Source organism: Periplaneta americana, chromosome 8 (genome assembly GCF_040183065.1).
Source record: "Periplaneta americana isolate PAMFEO1 chromosome 8, P.americana_PAMFEO1_priV1, whole genome shotgun sequence".
NCBI classification, from domain to species: domain Eukaryota; kingdom Metazoa; phylum Arthropoda; class Insecta; order Blattodea; family Blattidae; genus Periplaneta; species Periplaneta americana.
In genome coordinates, this window is record NC_091124.1 from 30,271,281 (window position 1) to 30,295,642 (window position 24,362).

General features: G+C 36.8%; 1 protein-coding gene across 1 annotated transcript in view; it reads left to right on the plus strand.

Annotated features, from left to right (window-relative positions):
* The first annotated feature begins 13,344 nt into the window (after positions 1-13,344).
* The window catches only part of LOC138704609 (aminopeptidase N-like), a 60,369-nt gene continuing 49,351 nt past the window's right edge, over positions 13,345-24,362 (plus strand). Inside the window, exon 1 of the mRNA XM_069832687.1 lies at positions 13,345-13,489. The gene's annotated coding sequence lies outside the window, so the exon portion shown is untranslated. The remainder of the gene's footprint in view (positions 13,490-24,362) is intronic.

The window sequence follows — 24,362 nt, forward strand, 5'->3', positions numbered from 1 at the left end:
AACAGACCAACCATACAACAATATACAAACAAATTTAAGCCGTTCATTACCCAGTTAGCAGGATCTCAGTGATTAGTTGGAGGGTAAAACAATAAAACAAACCAACCATACAATAATACACAAACAAATTTAAGAGGCTGATTACTTACCAAATTATCAAATGAGGTGTTGAAACTGCTCGTCTTCATTCTCCACACATTTTTGGCATCTCTTTAGGAAATTATTCATCAATTGCTATAGTTCATTTTGAGAAATCTGGACAATTTCCTGGCGAATATTATCTTTGAGTTTTTGTATGTTGTGCGGGTTCGTCTTGTACACGACATTTTTTAATTTATCCCAGAGATAATAATCACAGGCTGTTAAATTGGGGGACAGAGGAGACCACAAATCCCTACTAATAACTCTTTCTTGTGGAAACACATTGTCAATTTCTCTCATGGAAATATTCGCAAGTGTGAACAGTGGCAGAGTCCTGTTGAAAAAAATGCATGATCACGCTCCCTGTTGATTAATTCTCTGAAAAAAAAAGGGGGGGATATAGTATTCACATAAGTAACAGAATCAGCTGTATTCTAAAAAAAAAAAATTGGTCCTATGATTCTTTCACCACTGATGGTGCACAAATTTTTTCATCATGGAGGGGCACTTTATATACGAAATTAGGTTTATCAGTATAGTATTTACCCCTCGCATATTTCCCCCCCCCCCTTCGATTTTTAAGGCATATTTTCAGAATTTTATTTTTCTAGCATAATCTCCTTCTCTTAAATCACAACTTGGGACACTCTTTGACCAGTCAGTGAGGATTGAAAGAATCGCACAAATATGCTGGGGAAACCCAAAATCAAAATTCATCCCCTCCCATCAACCGGTTCTCGTATCACGCACTTTCAGAAAGATAAAGAAACAAGTAGCAGGTAGCATCCGTCATATAATACTTTTTTTTTCTTTTGTATGGAGAAGGGATCCGAAGGCTTACACTGCAGCCTGAGGCTTATTGTGCTTACCACTACATGGCACAATTAAACCAATATTATTTCGTACTTAAGTTTTCTGCTGTTATATATCACCATTTCACTCCCGATATTTTTTGTAGTTATAGCGTAATTCCCCCCGCCCCCTCAAATTTTCGGTTACGAATTTTAGAAAAAAGGAGGCACATTACGTGAATAAATACGGTACTCCAATAACGATTGTTTTGAGTACACATATACCATGGATGTGGAACCAGGCCTTGTCCGAAAAGAATATTAAATGTGGGTGGGTCTATTTCTCCATTGTACACATTTTCCAGAATCCACTCACAAAATGTGCGTCTATGTACAGGGTCACCTGGCTGAAGAGCATGTACCACAGCTTTTTTATACGGCTTCAAGTGCAATAATTTAGTAGCCTTTTGCACAGACCCATATGAAAGTCCCACTTGTGCAAGACGGAGAGATTATTTCTAGGAGAATTTTCTAAACGATTATAAATGTCATGTAATCTTCTTCGGTGACTGTCACAGTCATAGCGTAGCTGTTCCCGGGTGTGTGTTGTGTTGTTCGTTTCTTAATTCGACAATATGGTACATAAAGTGTATTATTCCTCTTGAGTTTACAATGGCACAGCAAGTATTTACGATTCGTATGTGTTAACTCAGTCAGCTCGTGAAGTTCGAAGACGGTTTCAAGAAAGATTCCAGGGTGTAGACGCTCATGATCGTAAAACAGTTCATAATCTTTATCATAAATTTCAGGGAACTGGAAGTGTCTAGCCTAAGAAACTAAAAAAGCAATGTAAGGTTCTCACCAAGGTCAACAAGTAAGCAAGCAGAGTTGTTACTCCCTCCATTGCACGGCAAACGATTGGGGGCTCACTCATAAGTAAAACCCCGTGCTCTGGGGGGAAGCATAACTGATTGCATTGTATAGCCTAATATTGAATTGTACATGCATGGGCTTACTATACATGCGTATTAGAGTAGGCCTATCTGTATATGAATTGGTACTATTTTATACTAAGGGATTAAAGCATGAATACACAAAAACAAGAAATCTAGGCTTACATCCGCACATGTAGCCTACTTTGTAGTACTGGTATATTACGCTCACAAAGCTGTAGTGACTTTATTTTTACCGATATTATTATTACAATATTTTTTTGCAAGGATACCCGGCTTTACTAGCGCTCTTTAAATATTGCTGCAATACAAGTGCTTTAGCAAGCGTGCCACATGGTGGTATAGCGAAGCTTTGCTCGCCTGATATATTATTTACCAGTACTATGTTCTTCACTTATTTCCGAAAGTCTGTTGCACATGCTTTCTGTGCTGAAGACTCAGTTTTAATTTTTTGTGGGTCCAGTGTACCTAATTTGTAAAGGAAGGAGTGTTGAAGCAGATTTCGTAAGAGTATACCTACTTAGGATTCCCCTGTCATCTCACATTCCTTTTTTCTTTCATAATCCATTTTATCTTTATAGTAGGTGCAGTGTCCCGCGCCATGGCATCGCGGTCTAAGGCCTAGGACTCGCGTTACGGAATGCGCGCTGGTTCGAGTCCTCATGGGGGAAGAAATTTTCTCATGAAATTTCGGCCAGTGTATGGGACCATGCCCACCCAGCATCGTGATGCACTTGGGGAACTACGATAGGTAGCAAAATCCGGTTGCGAATACCAGCTATAACGGCTGGGGGGATCATCGTGCTAACCACACGATACCTCCATTCTGGTTGGATGATCGTCCACCTCTGCTTCGGCATGTGGGCGTAAGGCCAGCAGCCGGCTGGTCGGTCTAGGCCCTTCACGGGCTGTAGCGCCACGGATTATTACCCGGTAGTAGGTGCAGTAAAACAGGAAATTATCATATCGATACTACGTTGTATTTGTATTCTCCAAAAAAAAAAAAAAAAGTACCTAGCTTATGGCAAACATTCTACAGCGCAAGTAACCGTCGAAATGCCAGGGGTTCGTGTTGACTTCTGAAAGATTTCATTATGGCATCATAATATAATATTATTATAATCACGAAAGCATAATGTTCGTAATGGTTGACATGGGAAGTCCAATTTTATTTTATTTAGTATGTTTTATTTTACAATAAATAATATTATGCTAAATCATTACATTTGAGGTTAAGTTATTGTCTTTATCACTAAATCGATTGGAGATTTTAATCGATGAATACTCTTGACGTCACAGGTTGTTTCGATTGTTCTGATTAATTGGCGATAAGCGATAATAATCGAATTCAGAAAGTTTTGGAGCGACGGACGTGGAGTAAATGAGCGGGAGATTTTTATTATTAATTTTATTAACACCGTTAACACGATTTAATTGTTCCTAATTAGTAGTGAAAATATTAAAAATGAAGTGGCGATTTTGGCGAAATTTAAACAAAATGAATGGCGTAGTAGCTGATCGGCATGATCTCGGATATCCAGGTTAGTGAAATACTGTAGATCTCATGCATTTATAGATAGAAAATATTTACTCTAATTTAACCAGTTATTTCCAAAAGGGCATTATTGCGAAATTACAACAGGAAACATCTCCATAAAAATGGTCTTATTCCAGGAATAGGATCTTTTCAAAAGCGCTGTGAATACTGCGAAGCTTCTGTAGGCCTACATCTTAAATGCATGGAATAATGTCATATGTTTCTTAACAGAAATGTGTATTCCGAGAGAGACGAATACGATAGCGTTCTTAGCTGATTTTGGCAAAAAAAAAAAAAAAATGGAATAAAGCTCTTTTAGAAATGACTGATTCAATAAAATTGGATAATTTACATTCATTTCATATTTTACATTTCGTTATTCTTAAGTTTAGACGCAACTCTTGATAACCTAAATTTAATGGCAGGTACTTATAGTTAATATAATATCGTGATAGAAGTAACCTAGGCCTATCTTTTTTATTAGATGTGTAATTTGCATTCTTAAAAATAATTAAATAAAATTACATCGTCTCCATTTCACGAAAAATTTCAGATTCCGATGAAGTTCATTAAAATTTTAATAAGAAAAATCTCTTTACGTGTTTTGTTTGAAAACGTGATCATTTGATAAAGAAATTGATACCATAGCCTACCACGAAATGGCGTAGTAATGCATTTTGCGCGTTTTGAAAAAAATAATTTATTTTGTTGCATCCCTGTTTGCAGTCCATTTTCTTCATTATTATTTACAAGAATTGCTATTTACGAAACTCGTTCTTTAAAACTTGCAGATAGGGTATTAGTAGCAGAACGTAGCGTAGGCCTACGCGCTTCCCTGACCGAGCGACCAGGGCTTGATTTCAGATGTAGTTAATGAAATTTACTTATTTATTTATTTATTTATTTATTTATTTATTTATTTATTTATTTATTTATTTATTTATTTATTTAACCTAGTAGAGATAAGGCCATTAGGCCTTCTCTTCCCCTCTACCAGGGGATTACAACTACAATATTAAGAATACAATTACAATTAATAACACGTCAAAATCTGTGATTCAGTGGCTGGTCATGATAATATCTTTGAAAAATATTGGAGTGCAAGAGGTAAAATGACTTTATTGTCAAACGCCTGGCATTAGAAAACAACAATTACGGTACAATTAAATCAAATTTATCATCATATCATGGGAGTAGGTGTGTGTGTCCCTTAGCTTGTGATTGCCCTCTATTACCTCGACTGTGGTCTTGCGTCGCGCTGACCCCACGTCAAGGAAGACAGAATTGTGTACCGCATCGTATGGCTATTGTTAGGCCGTGCCAGTTTTGCCACTTTTTCACATTTTTACGATGAATAAAAAATTCCTTGAAGAAAGAGGGATGATAACAAGTCCAAGGAACTTGTTCGTGAGGAGGGCCAAACATTTCTATGCGTATGGTTTTTTTATGAGCTTCCAAGAAGAAAAGAAACAGCTTATTCACAGTTCACAAACGGACGACTACGAACAGCCGGTTCTTAAGTTCCAGCGAATAGCTACCTATAGAGGGCAGGGCGCTGGTTCGCCTGTTCTGCAGGAAGCCTGGAATTCCTAGAAGCACACTACTCGTTCCTGCCTAAGGCCCTAGAAAAACTAGAGACCAGGCGTCTACCTCTCTTGACTCCTTGACGGTAGTTGAAGATGCAGAGAGAAATGAGGCTGAAAGGATAGAAAAATTCTCTAAAAAATTCATCACATTGTGCCACAAAAATAGTGGGCTAGAGCATTTTCAGAAAGTGGCATCTGTGTTGAAGGGGGAGATGAACTCTTGTCTAAGTACTGGGAATCTTACAGTGGTCTCTCTTTTTAATTTTTTGCCATTTACACTTTGTGATGTTGAATGCCAGGGGCGGCTTTCGAAGGGGGACTGCGGAGCTGCAGCACCCCCAGACATTTGTGACTTTTGTCTCGTTTTATGTTGTGAAATACATTTATTATACAGTCTCTAGCGGCTCGAATTTTTTAAAAAATTTCGCTCTCATTGACATGCACGCAATCGTTAATGAAGTCACTTCCTCCCCTGGTGTTGTCAGAGCGAAACGAGAGACAAGGACGGATTGGTGAAGCCACTTCCTCTCCTGGAGCTGCCAGTCTCGTCTCGGATGCTTTGGGCGTTAGTTTTACCCCTCCCCCTGCTGCCCCTCGCCTTGAATCCAGAGTTTCCAGGCGCTGCAAAATTTGCAGCAGTTTGCCAGTAGCGCGCAGTTTTAAATACATTTTCTTGAATGTTGTGAGTATAACAAGTGCAACAATGTTTAATTCTGTACAATATTTACAGTCTATTCAGCCGCTAAACAAAATAGCCTACAAAGTTCGCATTTTTTTGCTAATTTATCCAGTATACCTGCTTTCTTCTCTCGATCTCCACACAGTCTGTATTATATTAATGTGTTTCAAAGACAATTCCATCAACTGAGGCAACAAGATAGAGTTTTAAAATAAGAACAGTAAATGTTGTTCATGAGAAGAAGGAGCCATTGCCAGAATGTTTTCAAACCATAATGGAATCTGAAACATCTAACAACATCACAATAAATGAGGCAAGCGCCCTGGTGCGTACTCTTGAAGATCCTGAATTCAATTTCTCGCTCAGTTTTTTTCATTTATTGATGTATCATGTAGATATATTATACAACCAACTACAACATCGCCAGTCAGATATTTATAAGGTTCAAATCTGCATATAAAAAAATTATATTATGGTTTATTTCACGACATTCGCAACTGCATAGGTATATCAACGTCGCCGGTGTGCCGGAATTTTGTCCCGCAGGATTATTTTAAATGCCAGTAAACTACTGACATGAGCCTGTCTCATTTAAACACATTTAAATGCCATCGACCTGGGCTGGGATCGAACCCGCAACCGACTATGCTACCGAGACCGACTCTGCATATCAAGCTTTGTTAATGTCATACAGACAATACGGAACAGGGCACAGTAATGTTGAGCAGCGAGATCTGTGAAAATGAAAACCCTAAAAATCGTCGCAAGGTCGAAGGGATTCAGACAAGGGTTGCGGCAGCCAAGGAAGTGTGTGACCTCATTATCACACAAGCTGACACCTGATTCCAGTTCATAGATCATCTGATATTATCTTCTCTTATGTGTCAAGAAAAATTTGAATGCTACAAAAGCTCATTTCCTGAAAATGACCTAAATGTGTGTGTGAAGCTTTTTCTAATGTTCGATAAAGACAAACTAAAAACGGAACTCACTGTGTTGTACCAGAGACAAGAATTCAGAAATATCAGTGACGCAGTCAAGCTCTTGCAGTTTCTTCTATCTGAGAACTTGCAGGCCTCATTTTCAGAAGTTGTGGAACTACTACGCATAGCTATCACCATACCAATGACAACTTCCGAACCAGAACGTTGCTTTTCGTGTTTGAAGAGAGTAAAATCCTATCTTAGAAATACGATGAGAGAAGAGAGACTGACCGCATTAGCTATGTTTTCCATTGTAAAGACTATGTTAAACGACATATCGGATTTTAATAAGAAGATGATTTAAAAGTTTGCAGCCTACAAGACAAGGCGCATGGAACTAATCTTTAAATAAGATAAGTTGCATGGTTTATTTTTGTATGCAGCCCCCCTGAATTCAATACCCACGAGCCGCCACTGTTGAATGCTCATTTTCAGCATACATAGCCTATTTGTATTATAGGTACATGAGGTGTACCGTAAAAAGCTCTAGGGTAATACTAGTGACAGACTACAGTCGCTAATCGTGATCATCTCCGATCGCGATTACCGAAAATGTGTGGACACACTAGGTCACTCTTTTCTCTATGTACATGAATGTTTGTTTCCCTCCTGGACAACATCTGAAATTCATATTTTCCTTCGACGTTTGTTCATTGTTTTTTTTTTTCTTTTTTTATATTGTTGTTTCTTGCAGCTTGATACGGGAATTCTTTTGTTAAAATTTTTATATGTTTCATAATCTAAACTGATACTATTACCAAATACCTTACTATAATAATAACGGACAGTTAGCAATTTTACGTGCGAACGACGCTGGTGCTGCTACCTAGGCGGCCGGTGTGGTGATACTCGTGAAACAAGCTGTAATCAACTGCAATATATATTGTTGCTGGGCTAGTTAATAGTTTTATTAATTAGTGCTGTGTTAAAATGTCAGGGTGTATATTATGTGCTGTTTATAATTGCTACAAAATTACAGGATTACAAATTGCTCCAAATCGTATTTTCGATTTCCGAGGGATCATAAAACGTGAGTCGACAACATTCTTTAGTAGGCCTAATTCCTTCGCCTTTGTGTTGATAGAAAAATACAAATTACCTTTTTTATTTAGACCTAATAAATGAATAGAAGTTAAAATGTATTGGAAATTTTAAGGTTTTATCAAATTAAGTTTTATTGTTGTCCACATGTCTTTACTAATTATTACAAGCATCAGATTACTATCAAATTTATCTTTGCAGTTGTCAGCAATGCGTATATAAAGCATTATTGTAAATTCATTCCTAATATCAGAATTGATTTTGTCTCACTAAACCAAAGAAAAAATATATCACAATTACGGAAAGTAATATGAAGAATGCAATATTTCTCATAATTTGCAGCTTTGATATAAGATAATAATTTTACATTAAATACTATTCAACATTTCTTAAGTGTTTCATACATTATTCCACACTATAGTCCCGTCGCTCTAATTTCCGGCAGCCAATCGCGTTGCAGGTCGGCTACATTTAAACGTGTGCGTCTTGTGATTCGCTTATGAAGACGTTATTCATTTCTTAAGGCTCGATAAATACTTAATATAATCGTCCGCCATTTTGGCTCTTTCGTTGGTGTTCGCAGAAAGCACACGAAGACGTTATTTGCCGCTCAATTATTTGCTCAATTACAGTGCGTTTGATTTATTATCATAGGAGCTACGACATGATAATGTTTAACGGTGTGGCAAATAGATTCCTCGTATGGTAGCTCGGGAACGAAAGAACAAAAATGGCGAACGATACTACCTACCTAGACTTTATAGAGCCTTTACTTCCTAAGACGTAAGCAAAGAGGAGGAGTCACGCCGGAAATAACACCGTCGCGACTATAGTAACTCACGTTTTAAACAGTAGTCCGAATCATAGACAAAGAAATAGAGGTTCGAATCCCGCTATGTTAATATTTGTATATGTGGACGTAATTCCATCCCGCTCCGCTAGATGTCAGGTCCACGATATTTCGCACTCACGCCAATGCTGCTAGTATACAGCTGTCCGGTATTATTATAGTAAGGTATTTCTATTACTATTTATATTATTTTGGAAAGGGATTTTATAACCTATATAGTTTATATCAATAGGCTTACGATTTATATTATTTTGTAATAAAACATATTTTAAAAATGAACCCCAACATCAACGATATTGTCGTAATGGAGACAGAAATTAAAAATCTGCAAAATAAATCAGACAGTTGTAATCCAAGATTTATTGAAATGAAACATCTTTCGGCAGCCTTCTGTTGCCTTCCATGTATGTATGAATAATTCGTCTGACATTTTTAATATATACCTTTTTACTTTTTTCACATCTGCATTCAATTTCTCCACTAGCCACGTCTAATAGGAGCCAAATGCCATTTTCTAGCCATTCTCTTCGTTTTGTTTTCTCTTCCATAACAATTTCCACAGCAGCAGCTTCCTAAATAAAAGAAAATTTCAAAATATCAATGTGATTAGAACCAAAGATTACTAAAATGTTACTTTCGTCCATTGGGCCGTGCCTCAGCGCGATTATCTAGTTCTGGAAACAGGATTAAGCTCCTGATCGCGATCGGGACGGTGACACACTACAACCACGATCGCGATTAGTGACTGCAGTCTGTTACTAGTATAACGTGGTTGGGAATTCAAATGTTTATAATTAGAAACTGTATTAAAAGATGTAAATATTTCATATCTTCAATTCTTGCAGTTTTTGATAAAATGTTCCTTAAATGTTACCAAATGCAACTTTGTTGAGATGCGATGGACCCTAATAAACTCTAAACGTAATAGGTTGAGAATTCAAAGACTCACTGTTATCCTGACAATAGCCTGTTGAGAGTATTATCTTGTCGTTTTCTAGATGGTCAGCTTCCAGATAAAGAAAGACATTAATCGCATCTTAACATGACACGTTTAATCGAAGAGTAAGCTGTATTGCAGATTACACGAATATGAATTTGGCTAATGATATTGAAGCTGTATCTTATCAAAATATCAATCAGATTGTCACAGTCCATGTGATTATAAAATGTCAGAGAACAGCATATACAGAGTGATTCAGAATAACTGTGAAATATTTGAGGCTATCAAATGCAAAACTCGCCTTATCCAGGTAAAGTGATTTGTCAGAAAACCGGAAAAACCGTTATGGATATGGACAATTTTTCATTTGATAGTAGTTTTCTGAGTTCTATAGAAGAGGAATTAGACAAGATTGGCAAAAACCGACTATATCAGTAGATAGAGAGCTGCAAGAAGTACAACATATCATATGTAGGCCTAACTCTTTTTTTTTTTTTTTTTTTTTTGGATAAGGCGAGTTTTGCACTTGATAGCCTCATTTCATTAGACCTATGCAAACATCTTGAGTAGTCGCGAAACCTAAATTTCTCATAAAAGAATATTTAAGGTATTAGCTTCTGGAAGATAGGCTTGTCAACTGGTTAAGGCTGGTTCACAATAAACCGGAAACGAGAATCGGAACGAAATCGAAAACGGTAGAATTGTTCAAATGTGTACATTTAAATGTGATCATTCACAATTAAGCTTGCCGGAGCCCGGGATCGGGAACGGAGAGTTGGCCAAGTTTCAACTTTGGCGTTCACGTTTCCGATCACAGCCCACTAGATTCATTCTATTGCCATCTAAAAGCTATTTTGTCGTCGTATATTTTGTAGCAAGAAGACCGTGACATAACCTATGCATTATTTTGTTCTGTGCTGTGCATCATGGAGCAAGTTTTATTTGATGAGATTCTAATAATGAGTGTCGAGGAAAATCCTCACGTTAACGATAAGCGGCGCGCCTCGAATAAAGATGAGAAAATGAAGGAGAATACGTGGCTTTCAATAGCTTCATCTTTGAACACCGATCGGAAGCGAATCATATTTTATTACTGTATTGGTTGTATTACACACTACATATTCATGCTTCAATTCAATAACTACTGTTGTGTTCATTTTTGTTCTATTACAAATGTTTTCTCTAATTATTTTACGTTATGGTAGACTTAAAATAGGTAGTGATAATAAAGATGCATGGGCGTACCTAATGAAATGTTTCAGTTGAAATTTCGAAGTTGGTTAACATGTGTTTATGTTGGCTGCCTTCTACTCATGAGAGAACACCATTGGTCAATTATACACAAAAACTCAGAATGCGTAATATCGACTTTACATATTGTTATTGACATACATATCGATATGCATAGTCGTCTACGTTCTCGGTTTATTGTGAATCAAAAATTTTCATATTCACGTCCTCTGCTTCTCGTTTTCATTGTGGTTCTCGTTCCCGGTTTATTGTGAACCAGCCTTTAGTCACGTTTCTGCTGTTATGAAGTAGTCACGATTTATTTAAAAAAATCTGTTAAGTCTACACAGCACCGGTTTCATCGGGAGTTCAGCTTTCAAAAACGCGATTCCATTCCTGACTGTAAGAGAATAATGCCTGTGATACAAAGCTCAAGCAAACAGGAAACCTGTCACCGAAAACATTTCGAGGGAAAAGTTTCTGAAGAAGACATTGAACGGATTCGAACCTCATTTACGAGAAACCCAAGAAAATCAATTCGACAAGCAATTTTGCAACTCCAACTTTCTCACAGTACGATTCATAATGTTTTGCACAAAAGGCTATGTCTGCGAGCATAAAAATTCAAATAACATCGTTTTGGGATATCTCGACACTTCAGAAACGTAGCCATTGGGAACACTGTTCCTAGTAAAAAGTTCGAACTACATGAGATCCGTTTTGACTGTGTTTGTAGTCTCTGTGTGAGTGAATCTCCGCATGACCGTATTCTATCCAGATTTAAGGCCTCCCCAAACAGACGCGATACGGAATGCGTTACGATAGCACGATTTCGCGATAACGCAATATCGCACTATCGCGAAGAGGTGCCCAAACTGGCGCGTCCGCGATATACGATATTCTAACGTCCCCAGCGAATCAAAATATCGTAATGGGTGACCACATATGCGGATTTTAGTTTTCCAGCCACAGCGCAAAGACCAGTTATCTTCAGCAGGTGTAGCCTATATCACTTGTGCTCACAGATTGCGATTTCGGATTACTTGTAAACGAACGTGGAATTTTTTATTGAGTTCGTAAAGGAAAATCCGTGGCATGGAAAAGGAGAAGAAATGGAAGGAGATAGCTACAAAGTTAGATGTAAACAATAAGTGCAATTATTTATTTATAATTTGATGTCATACTGGCTTGTAGACTGACGCGGGGTTCAAGCTAGAAAATAAATAATTGTCGCACAAATGAAAAAAATATATTTGTGGAAATTGCAAAATGCTTGTACAATATTATAAATAATTGTGCAGAAATATAAAATTAATAAAATATGTGGAAACAAAAAGTTATGTAATTTGTTTGTCGGAGTTTTATTACTTTCAATATCTTACCACACTCTAGATATAGACCTACTTATGTAAGTAAATCATTAGACGTAGGTATGTTTAGAATAAATTACTACTGAATTTACTTCACATTAAAATTCGTTATTTTATGGGTACTCTAAACATTGAAATTCTTTACTAGTAGGCACTTCAAGGTTAGCAGAGTGCTAAGGTTAGTTGTTGAACTAAGGTATAAAATTAATCTTTTTCTTCCCTTGTGGCATTTAACTCGTGAATCCACAACCTCCTGCAACAAAAAGAGCAAATTAAAAAAAAAAATAAAGTTTATAATCGGGTAGGCGTACTTGTTATTTATTTCACGTTCTTGGCAAAGAAAAGCTAAATCATCACTTTATACCTTTTTATATTGTTTATCTTAACCATACATGACTACCATGGACTTACCTGCACCTGCTTTGCCTGCGACGATTCTCATCCAAGAAAGAGAAGTTCCTCTTCCTTTGAAGATGAATCCATAAATGACACACTTCAACCCAGCATCAAAATAAACGCGTGGCGTTCTCGCGATCTACATCTCCGGGAGAATAGAACGCAAAATCGTCGCGTTCTACTTGCTGCGATAATAACGCATATTGCGATAATCGCGTGTGTGTGAACACAATCATTGAACGCAATGAAAACATTTATCGCAAAATCGTAACGCTATCGTAACGCATTCCGTATCGCGTCTGTTTGGGGGAGCCTTAGGGTATAAATTGCTCAGTAGTTTGTATTTGAATGTCGTCCCGATCGTTTCTGTTTGGCCTACGTACATTTAGTAGTTGCTCAAAATAGTTTTTCCATCTGTTCAGGATTGAATGAGAGTCTGCAAGCAAGTCACCATTCTCATCCTTGATCACGTTTAAGGCTGGTTCACAATAAACCGGGAACGGAAACGAGAACGAGAACGGAAATAATGTTGAAATAAATACATTTATTTTAACATTATTTCCGTTCTCGTTCTCGTCATTTCCATTCCCGGTTTATTGTGAACCAGCCTTTACCCTAGCCTGATATCCGTTCTTAAATTCCTTTATACCTTTATATAAATCTCTAATGTTTTTATTCTTACTATTTGTTTCTACCTCATTCAGCACACTAAAATCAAATAAATTGAGTGATAATGAGTTATCTGATATCAACTTACTCAAGTGTGCAGCAGCAGCCCCATTTAGGTGAAGAGCGTTTTGAAAACGTAACATCATTCCGATAAGAGGACACAATACGCTCTGATATCTTGTGCGCAAATCTGTTTTCTTTGTTCTCATATCGATGGAGGGCAGATAGGGGATGAGCCTTTATAAACAAAATCTGTATTACGTTCTATTTGTTCATTGATAGCTTTGAATCGAACAGACGCACACCTCACTTCTAGATATAAGGTAAGGCTTGACATAAGTGCTTTTGTCGAATGTTTTTACAAAACTGTGTTAGTTGCAGTGACACACAAAACTGTTCTTTAAAATAATCCGGAGAACATCTTATCCAATATTTTTAATTGTTATACAAAGTGTAAAAGAAGCTATTCTGATGCCGAAAAAATTGTTTTAAAAGATATCTGTGGAATATACGTCTTCAGCAGATATACAGTGAAACTTCCCAATAGCGGACACCGCCGGGGAAAAATTAAATGTCCGTTATTGAGAAGTGTCCGCTATTTAGAAAATCGTTAGTATGTATACAGTTCATCAAAATACAAATATCAGTAAGTTTACTTTTCCAGTCAGATGCAATTTCTGGATCAACAGAAGCAGATTCACCACATACACTTTTGTAGGCAATATTGTGTCGTGACCGAAACTTGTCTAGCCAACCACCCGAAGCTTTAAAATTAGAATAACCCAACTCTTTTGCAATTTCTAAGGCTATCTCTCGGATCAAGGTCCCAAATAAAGGCATCTTATTTGCTCTAGCACGGCAGAACCATTTATATGTTAAATTGTCAATGGCAAGCCCTTCAGTTTTAGGAAAAGCTCTTTTTGTGTTCTCATTTGCATTCTCAGTGTATGATTTTAAAATAACAGCCTTGTTTTTCAAAATTTCACTAACCTGAGTTTTTCCCACATTAAACTTTGTGGTCAGCTCACGAACACTTAATTTCTCCTTCTCACTATGCTTTACAATATCCACTTTCTCTTTTAGTGACAAACGTTTACGTTTTTGTGACATTTTTAATGTGACTGTACTTCCGAACATTCAACTTGACAAACTAAGAAAGTACGGACTGCTCACGTACAGTATCACAACTAACAACTATGCTGCTTGCCTTCAATAAAGTACAAGAACGTTCAAATGCACGATAATGATTGTTGCAAAGAATTCCGTTTAATTTACAACCATCTTTTCTTTTTTTTTTTTTTTTTTTCTTTCACGCTGTCCGTTATTTGGAAGTTTTAATTATTATTGGGAGATACATTTCATGTCCGCGTCCGTTATTGAGAATGTCCGCTATTTGGAAGAATTTTATCATAAGGGCCAATGTTATTTTGCAGGGGAATTTTAAAATGTCCGCTATTGAGAGGAGTCCGCTATTGGGAAGTGTCCGTTAGGGGAAGTTTCACTGTATAACAAAATAAATTTTGAAAGTATAAGGCATATTAATGATAGAAAGAACAGAATAATGTAAATTTTCATTTTTATTATAAACACAATGAAATTTAAAAATATGAAAAGATAATTAAATACACAAAACGCAAGTGAATTTATCCAAACGAAATGAAAATGTAGCTTGATGTTTAATAGACTATTTCATAATCATAAAAAAGAGAAGATTGAGAATGCCTTGAACAACAATGTAACGTCCATAGTTACGAAAATAAACAAATTGGAAGTATTGGATTGGTGCATAAGTTCGTAGCGCTTTTCTGTACTTTCATTTATTTAATAGTACTATAGTGACACAGTTACCATAGCAACGAAAAACGCACCAACCCAATAATAACTATCATTTGTTTTTTTCTTTTATTTCACAATTTTTGTACATTGGTACTATCAATTGTGCTTAAATAATTAACATTACTATGATATGAGACTTGTGGAGAGGGTGACGTCCATGCTACCATTTGTATTTGTGATTTAGAATAGATTAAAGGAACAAGCTCATATTTCTGAAACCAAACGAAAATTACATTCAGAACAAATTGGGGATCGCTAGAAAAATTATAGAAGCAACATCTTTAAATGGTGAAAAGCTTGACTTTGAATTCAGAGAATAAAGTGTCCACTTCCTAATCTTCTGATCTAGTGTTATGTAGTGGACTAAATATACTAATTGAATTAATAACACAAATTTAATCTATAACATTATAAACGTCTTTGTGGAGAATTAGTGTCTTTGAACCTAACAGGAGAAGTGCGCGAACCGCAAGAGGCCATTATGATGAAAATTACAGAAATGTCTAATTACGAGTTGCTGATTAATGTGCCGATATTTCCTCGTTTCGCTTTTTCATAGTTTGGCCAATACAAGGTTGGTCAAAAGTCACTTTCCTCAATATTCGTTCTTAGGTTTCATCCTTGTACAAATATACAGAAGAATAAACGCATAGCTGGTGTAATAAATGGTGGGTTGACACCATGTTCGTGCGTCAACTGTTTCTCCAATGTCATGTCTTGTTATTGTTTTATTTTATTGTGTTGAGTTGCGTCTCTATGCTAGTTTCTTGTAGCGAATCGCAAATGAACCACAAAACAACGTATTTTTGTGCTACATTGTTGGTGGAAGCACAGTAAAAACACATTGTGTATCGAGAAACAGGGCCTTCATTTTGAACCAAATCTGTAAAGGAAAGTGTAGTCAAATGTAAATTGAATGTAATTAAATGTAAGGAAGTATTTGGGGAAAACGACTTTTAATCCACCCTGTATAACTCCAAAAAAAAAAAAAAAACATCTTGTACCACTTTTGCATGCAAATTTAATAGAATCCACACCCTGCGTGCCCTGTCAGTAATAAAAGATTCCTGTTGCACTGCTTCCATTATATTAACATTACTTACCATGAAGCTCATTATTATTATTATTATTATTATTATTATTATTATTATTATTATTATTGTCGCCATCGGTAGCGTAGTTGGTATAGCGCTGGCCTTCTATGCTCGAGGTTGCGGGCTCGATCCCGGTCGAGGTCGATGGCATTTAAAGTGTGTTTAAATGCGACAGGCTCATGTCAGTAGATTTACTGGCATGTAAACTCCTGCAGGACAAAATTCCGGCACATCGGCGACGCTAATATAACCTCTCCAATTGCGAGAGTCGTTAAATAAACCATAATTTATTTCTTCTTCTTCATTATTATTATTATTATTATTATTATTATTATTATTATCATTATCATAATAATTAAATTAATGTAATAGACAAAGATCCACACCTGTTAGCACGTCTATACGCGAACCCAGGTGGCCCGGGTTCGATTCCCAGTCGGGGCAAGTTACCTGGTTGAGGTTTTTTCCGGGGTTTTCCCTCAACCCAATATGAGCAAATGCTAGGTAACTTTCGGTGTTGGACCCCGGACTCATTTCACCGGCATTATCACATTCATCTCATTCAGACGCTAAATAACCTAAGATGTTGATAAAGCGTCGTAAAATAACCTACCAAATAGACAAAGCGATTAGCACAATAACAATAATGGGACGCACACTGAGATACTGCGCATGGGCAGGCAGTTCAGAATCGATCCTGAACCGTGCTGGAACAAACTTATTATTTAACATCTTAAATAAAACAAATGAAGTTACGTTTTCGAATGATATTTAATTAATTCCTCTGAAACTATTAAGAAAATGAAATAGTTGCTAGTGCGTTTCGATGTGTTTTTAGTTCCTTAACACCTTTCCTTATAAAATTTTCCTGTGAAACATATAGTGAAAATAATATTTACAAATAATTAATTTGCCATGTTAAATCCTTATGTACTGTACGTATAGTAAATTGTTATATGCAAATTTAAACACTGAAGTGTCTTATCCTGCGTAGAATATTACCAAAGCTACGCGACACATTAAACACGAAATTTGACATAATTTCAAAGATAATTTCACTTAAGTGTTTCTGATAAAGATACAGGGTCCGGCAAAGAAACCTGACGGTTTTTAAATTGAGTAGCTTAATATCAAAGACGGACATCTGTCGTCTCCATAGTTTTTATCTAGAGGCAATTTTTTAATTCACAGTGTTCTTTATAATATTTAACACAATTTATTTTATAAATATAGTGTTAGAGTTTGCAGATGGTTTCACTATAACTGGAAAGAGCATGAAAAACTGTATAAAAAACCACAGCTATCTAAATTTCGATTGAGGTCAGATGTCCGTCTTTGATATTAAGCTACTCAATTGAAATAAGAACTACACGGAATTGTTTATATTCAATATTTTATTTTTGAATTACAGTTTAACTCAAAGTATTTGCATAAACTGCTTTACTTTTTGAAAATTGTATTCTGAAGATGGTGTCCATCATTGTCAGCACATTCTTGGAGCCTCCGCATTACTCCGCTGCAAAACGTTTGGAGAAATTGCTGCCACTTCAGTCCTAATGTTCCGCTTCAAATCTTGAATTGTCCTTGGTCGGTCCAGGTCAACGAGTTAGAAAGAGAAGACTATAGAGTGGCCATGTTGTCCTGTACAGCGCTCTTTGCGGTGCCACCGCGAAACACGGCAGATCTGAGCTAAGCGCCCACCTTTGTAAAAATTCGTCTGCTTACAATGTTGTATAACTGAGGTAAGAGGCCCAAAAAAAACGAAGAAAAAACATGCCTGTTGTGTGTGCTGCATATAACTGCAATGTCAAAAGGAAAAAGACAACTGATATATCATATTTCATGTAAATTTTATGAAGTTAAGTCCATAGTTTTGTTAATTAGCAGCATTTTTTTTTCATGCATAAATGTGTAACAACTCCCGGCATAAACAAAATAAATGGTTCACTGGTAATGTACTTAAACTAAATACAGATAAAACCAATACAATTCCGTTTCAGACCCAGTGAAAAACAAATAGCAATACAATATTAAAGCTGTATTTCGACACCGGCATCCCTTATTTCTGCTCCTTCTGTCCTTACTGCTTATACAAGAAGACGGCCTATTTCGAGGACAAACGATTAATCAAATAAATGGTTCACTAGTAATAAAGTTAAACTAAATACGGATAAAACCGCTACAATTCCGTTTCAAACCTAGTAATAGCAATCAAATATTAAAATTGTATTTCAACACTCGCATCCAAAATAACGCAAAACTCTGGGGTAGGTCGTATTGTTGTTAGTATTTTGACTGGAATGACATGAAAGAACATAATTGAGCACCCACGTGCAGTAATGGGGTAAGTATGAATATATTTCGTAACTACTTACCCCATTATTGTACGTGGGTGCTCAATTATACACTAATAATTATATGTGGTGCCACAGCCCTTGAAAGGCCCAGACAGACCAGCCGGCTGTTGGCCTCACGTTCACATTTCGATAATAATTATACTTTACTGTAACAAAAAAACTGAAAGCGTGTTTTGTCATGTTTCACCCACGTTACAAGCTTGGAGGTAAAGGTTGTTTACTACAGACAGGGCCTACTTTCATTCTATATCTTATGGTATAGGAAATAGTTTTGCAACGTGTAGAGACTGTAATTTAATAAAATCATCCGAATCATACTCGTTCATTTTATAGGCAATCTTCCAGGTCGCATGTAAAAGAACCTAGGAATATTAACATTTTCTTCAGTATATTTGCTAGGACAACTTGTCATACTACATGACAATTTTGCTTAGGTTATTCTTTTAAGCATTCCTTCTAGGAATAGCTCAAGTGTTTTAAATTTAGCGTACATAAGTTTAGATTAAGTTCCTAGCACGTATTTGACGAAATACTAGGTTTTTCCACTTCAGTTTAACTGATTTATGCAAACGAAATTAAGACAGCTGACGATTCTAATGTCAGTTATCACCACGCCCACTTTGTTTTGGGCGCATAAGTTCATTACCGACGGTCGTTCAATTTTCTTCAAACATGGCGGCGCAATGACCACTCTATATCTTTCTCTTTCTAACTCGTTGGTCCAGGTACACTCTACTCTTGAGATAACCCCAAAGGAAGTAATCGCAAGCGTTGAGGTCAGGGGATCTTGGAGGCCATTGAACGTCCCCTCGGTGTGAGATCACTCTAGCTCCAAACATCTCTTTCAATTCGCCCATCGACGCTCTTGAGGTGTGAGCAGTTGCTCCATCCTGCTTGAACCACGTGACATCTGCAATACCCCGTTGCCTTAACTCGGGTGCAAGAAATGTCTGCAGCATGTTGATGTAACGCTGTGAAGTTACAGTTACTGCTCTCCCTTCTCCGTCTTCAAAGAAATAGGGACCAATTATCCCAAACGACGCTACCCCACACCACACAACAACCTTTTCGCTGTGTAAAGGTCGTTCATGCATAAGGAATAGTCGAAAGAACACACCTTATGCTACAATAATTAACTGATCGCTGTAGTGATTATCCCTTGCTGTAAATGACAGTGGGACGTACGGTAGTGTCGCGGCTAAGGTGTTGCGTTGTTAGACGAAAGGACCCGGGTTCGATTCCACAAACTATCATGCATTTTCTCCATTGATCTAATTTCTCCGGCCACACCGTAACCCTCTGGTTCACAGGGCTTCTATCGTAATCGGTACCAGGATATTTCATTAGGGGTAAAGGCGGGAAGAGCGTAGGACTGACCTCCCTACGGTTACTGATGCCGTTTGTGTAGACAAGTTTGGAAGCTTTACCTCCCGTTGTATAGTAGGCCTCCATGGCGTATAATAAATACCGTTAAAATAACTTTAATATGATAGGTAATTCATTTTATGCGTACGAAAAATACTAAAGTCGCATTAAATTCGTTATAATTGTGACCGGAAAGAAATTAATTTCCCTCTCGAATCAAGGCTGGTCCACAATAAACCGGGAACGACAACCAGAACGAGAACAGGGAGTGAAAAGCATGAACGTGAAAATCGCAATAAACCGAGAACGGAAACGGCTATGCATATCGATATGTAAAGTCGATATTACGCATTCTGATATTATCTGTGTATACTTGACCCAACGAGTTAGAAAGAGAAAGATATAGAGTGGTCATTGCGCCGCCATGTTTGAAGAAAATTGAACGACCGTCGGTAATGAACTTATGCGCCCAAAACAAAGTGGGCGTGATGATAACTGACATTAGAATCGTCAGCTGTCTTAATTTCGTTTGCATAAATCAGTTAAACTGAAGTGGAAAAACCTAGTATTTCGTCAAATACGTGCTAGGAACTTAATCTAAACTTATGTACGCTAAATTTAAAACACTTGAGCTATTCCTAGAAGGAATGCTTAAAAGAATAACCTAAGCAAAATTGTCATGTAGTATGACAAGAAGTCGTAGCAAATATACTGAAGAAAATGTTAATATTCCAAGGTTCTTTTAAATGCGATCTGCAAGATTGCCAATAAAATGAACGAGTATGATTCGGATGATTTTATTAAATTACAGTCTCTACACGTTGCAAAACTATTTCCTATACCATAAGATATAGAATGAAAGTAGGCCCTGTCTGTAGTAAACAACCTTTACCTCCAAGCTTGTAACGTGGGTGAAACATGACAAAACACGCTTTCAGTTTTTTTGTTACAGTAAAGTATAATAATTATCGAAATGTGAACGTGAGGCCAACAGCCGGCTGGTCTGTCTGAGCCTTTCAAGGGCTATGGCACCACAGATAATTATTAGTGTATAATTGAGCACACGCGTATAATAATGGGGTAAGTAGTTACGAAATATATTCATACTTACCCCATTACTGCACGTGGGTGCTCAATTATGTTCTTTCATGTCATTCCAGTCAAAATACTAACAACAATACGACCTACCCCAGAGTTTTGCGTTATTTTGGATGCGAGTGTCGAAATACAATTTTAATATTTGATTGCTATTACTAGGTTTGAAACGGAATTGTAGCGGTTTTATCCGTATTTAGTTTAACTTTATTACTAGTGAACCATTTATTTGATTAATCGTTTGTCTTCGAAATAGGCCTACTTCTTATAAGCTACAGCTCATCGTCGTCTTGTATAAGCAGTAAGGACAAAAGAAGCAGAAATAAAGGATGCCGGTGTCGAAATACAGTTTTAATATTGTATTGCTATTTGTTTTTCACTGGATCTGAAACGGAATTATATTGGTTTTATCCGTATTTAGTTTAAGTACATTACCAGTGAACCATTTATTTTGTTTATGCCGGGCGTTGTTACACATTTATGCATGAAAAAAAAAATGCTGCTAATTAACAAAACTATGGACTTAACTTCATAAAATTTACATGAAATATGATATATCAGTTGTCTTTTTCCTTTTGACATTGCATTTATATGCAGCACACATAACAGGCATGTTTTTTCTTCGTTTTTTTGTACTTCTTACCTCCGTTATACAACATTGTAAGCAGACGAATTTTTACAAAGGTGGGCGCTTAGCTCAGATCTGCCGTGTTTCGCGGTGGCACCGCAAAGAGCGCTGTACAGGACAACGTGGTCACTCTATAGTCTTCTCTTTCTAACTCGTAGATTTGACCAATGGCACTCTCTCATGAGTACAAGCCAGCCAACAAAAACACAGGTTAACCAACTTCGAAATTTAAGACACGGAATATTTAAGAATTCTATTCACGTGGTAATCTGTCATATGTAGGCCTACACGTAGCATATATTAAAAGTGATTCTACTAAATTTCTGAGTTGGAAACGATACACGAAGAAGAAATCATATCACGGTCTCCTTGCTATAAAATATACGACGACAAAATAGCTTCATGATGACAACAGAAAGAATCTGGTAGGCTGTGATCGGAAACGAGAACGGAAAAGTTAAAACTTGGTCAACTCTCACGTTGTTTCCGAGCTCCGGCAAGCTTCTCGTTAATTTTGAATACTCACATTTAAGGGGTTAGATACAGTTTACAACAGTAATTTTTTTGGAAATATTCAACATTTGTTTCCCTCATTACTGTATCTTGTACAAGAAAATTGGTTTGTGTAAAACACTATCCTTCTGCTATATGAAAAAAATATATTTTTACGATTTAAAAAAAATATATATATTTATATTTTATTTTTTCAAAATTCAAAGTTCACTGTGCAGTAATGAAGCGTTTCCCTCATAACTCATAAACTTATTAACTTTTTAATGTTCTGTTTTATTTTATTGCTGAAACTCATGTTTACAATATCATGCTGTTTCGAATATGGGCGTTCCACGTAAAAAATGGATAAACTATTTGTGAGTATGTTAAAAAAGAAAAACTTAATGATTATCACTCGGCGTGTTAAAAGCGACATCTGCGTAGCTGAGATGTAATGGGTTCGACTCGTCATTGCAGGCTGCCTTGGGCGTGGATTCGAAACTCTCTTGGACTGATTACTCGGTTCGACCTTTTCGAAGGTTATCCCTACTTTTTAAGGGGCAATACGAGTATCTATAAAAAAAAAACTCCTTTTTGTACTTGTATAGGCCATTCGTTATCTAGTGAATCGAACCTGCGCGTCAAGGGAGGAAAAAAATGGACTGAGAAGCTTCCCTCCCTCGCTACGCTTCTATTCGTAGCAAGTGAGCTCACTTACACCATAAGTTTTTTCGCGAACACAGCTTGCATTACATAGTGGGTCAGAATGCAAATCTGGCTGAACAAAAGTAAGCTAATAACTTCTCTCCTATATAACAGATTTGTATTAAACTTTGTACAAGAGTTATAGGCAGCATATATTTTTTGTATGCAAACTGTGATTTAGTTTCTATAAGAAGAACTACATCCTCATAGCGGTGCATTTAGACAAAATTAACAACTTCTCTGCTACCTACCGGATTTTATAAAAACTTTGTACAGGTGTTGCAGGTAGCATATATTTTTTGTTTACTAGCTCTGATTACGTTTATATAAGAGAAACTACTCCTTTAATGGGGTTCATTTAGACAAAATTAATAACTTTTCTATTATCTAAGGAATTTTTATAAAATTTTCCACAGAAGTTAGAGAGAGAGAGAGAGAGTATATTTTTCTGTGCAAACTCTTATTACGTTCATGTAAAAGAAATTATCCTTTTATATGGGATGGTTTTAGAGAAAAATTAATAAATTCTTTCCTATATAACAGATTTTTATGAAATTGAACGTAACAGTGTCTTCTTTTGCAACTCTTAACTCAATTACATCAAGGAAGTACCATACTGGAAATCTGTAGAAGATATTGTAATGAATTTTTATATTGACCATTGATTTTAAAAATATTCCATACCTTCAATGCACAATTAACACTTCTGTCTCTAGATTCGCTTGCCACCATCGTTTTTTATTTTCTTATTCTTCTTTTGCAAATAACATCATCCCATAAGACTTCTATATCCGACATCTCAAACGACAATTAAATATGGAGCTCTTCCGAGCCGAGCAGCTTTCCTCAGGCGTAAGACAAATGTCGGGATGAGCCCTATAAGAAATGGGCCACGGACCTATATGCCCTTCCCCATACATATTCCACCCTTATTATAAACGATGTATGCCCTAGTTCAGATAATATAAATAGTCTATTAAATATACGAGGTCACTTAATAAGTCGCAAATTGAAAGGACAGGGACCTCTCAAATTGCAGATTAGATTTCACGGCGCTTCTTCCGACGGCCTTCACATGCTTTGTCATCGAACAACAGATGACGGCATCTTGCCATTCTAACGGCAAACACCAGCCAACTCCTCCTCGCCCCGTTCCGTGATCAATTGATCAATGTCAGCCCCCTCGCGTATGTGGTACCTAAGAGGTTACGTCCAATTTCGGCTTCCCCTTCAAAATTTTCTAGAGCTCCTTCAGGGGAGCAGCGTAACCCGGAGTGAGACTAGTGGCCAACAGGCTTGGAGCTCACATATTTAGTTTTGTACAGCCCCCAACCCACTTGCAAGGACGCGTTTTGCGTACCTTTTAAATTTTCCTCCCGATTCTCCTTCGATTTTTCGATTTTCGAGCCGAGCAGTCGAAGTGAGCATTCTGATCCCACGCGAAAAATTTACCAGTCTGTGTAGAGTTGTAGAATATATCAGTGACTAAGCATTTCTTTTGTTCAATATATCGGCCATACTTGATAACAGAAGTAATGCAATTAACACCAGGACATCAAACTTTGATCATATCGTCGGATTTACCTTGAAAAAAAAAAGATATATATCTGAGAATGCATATGTA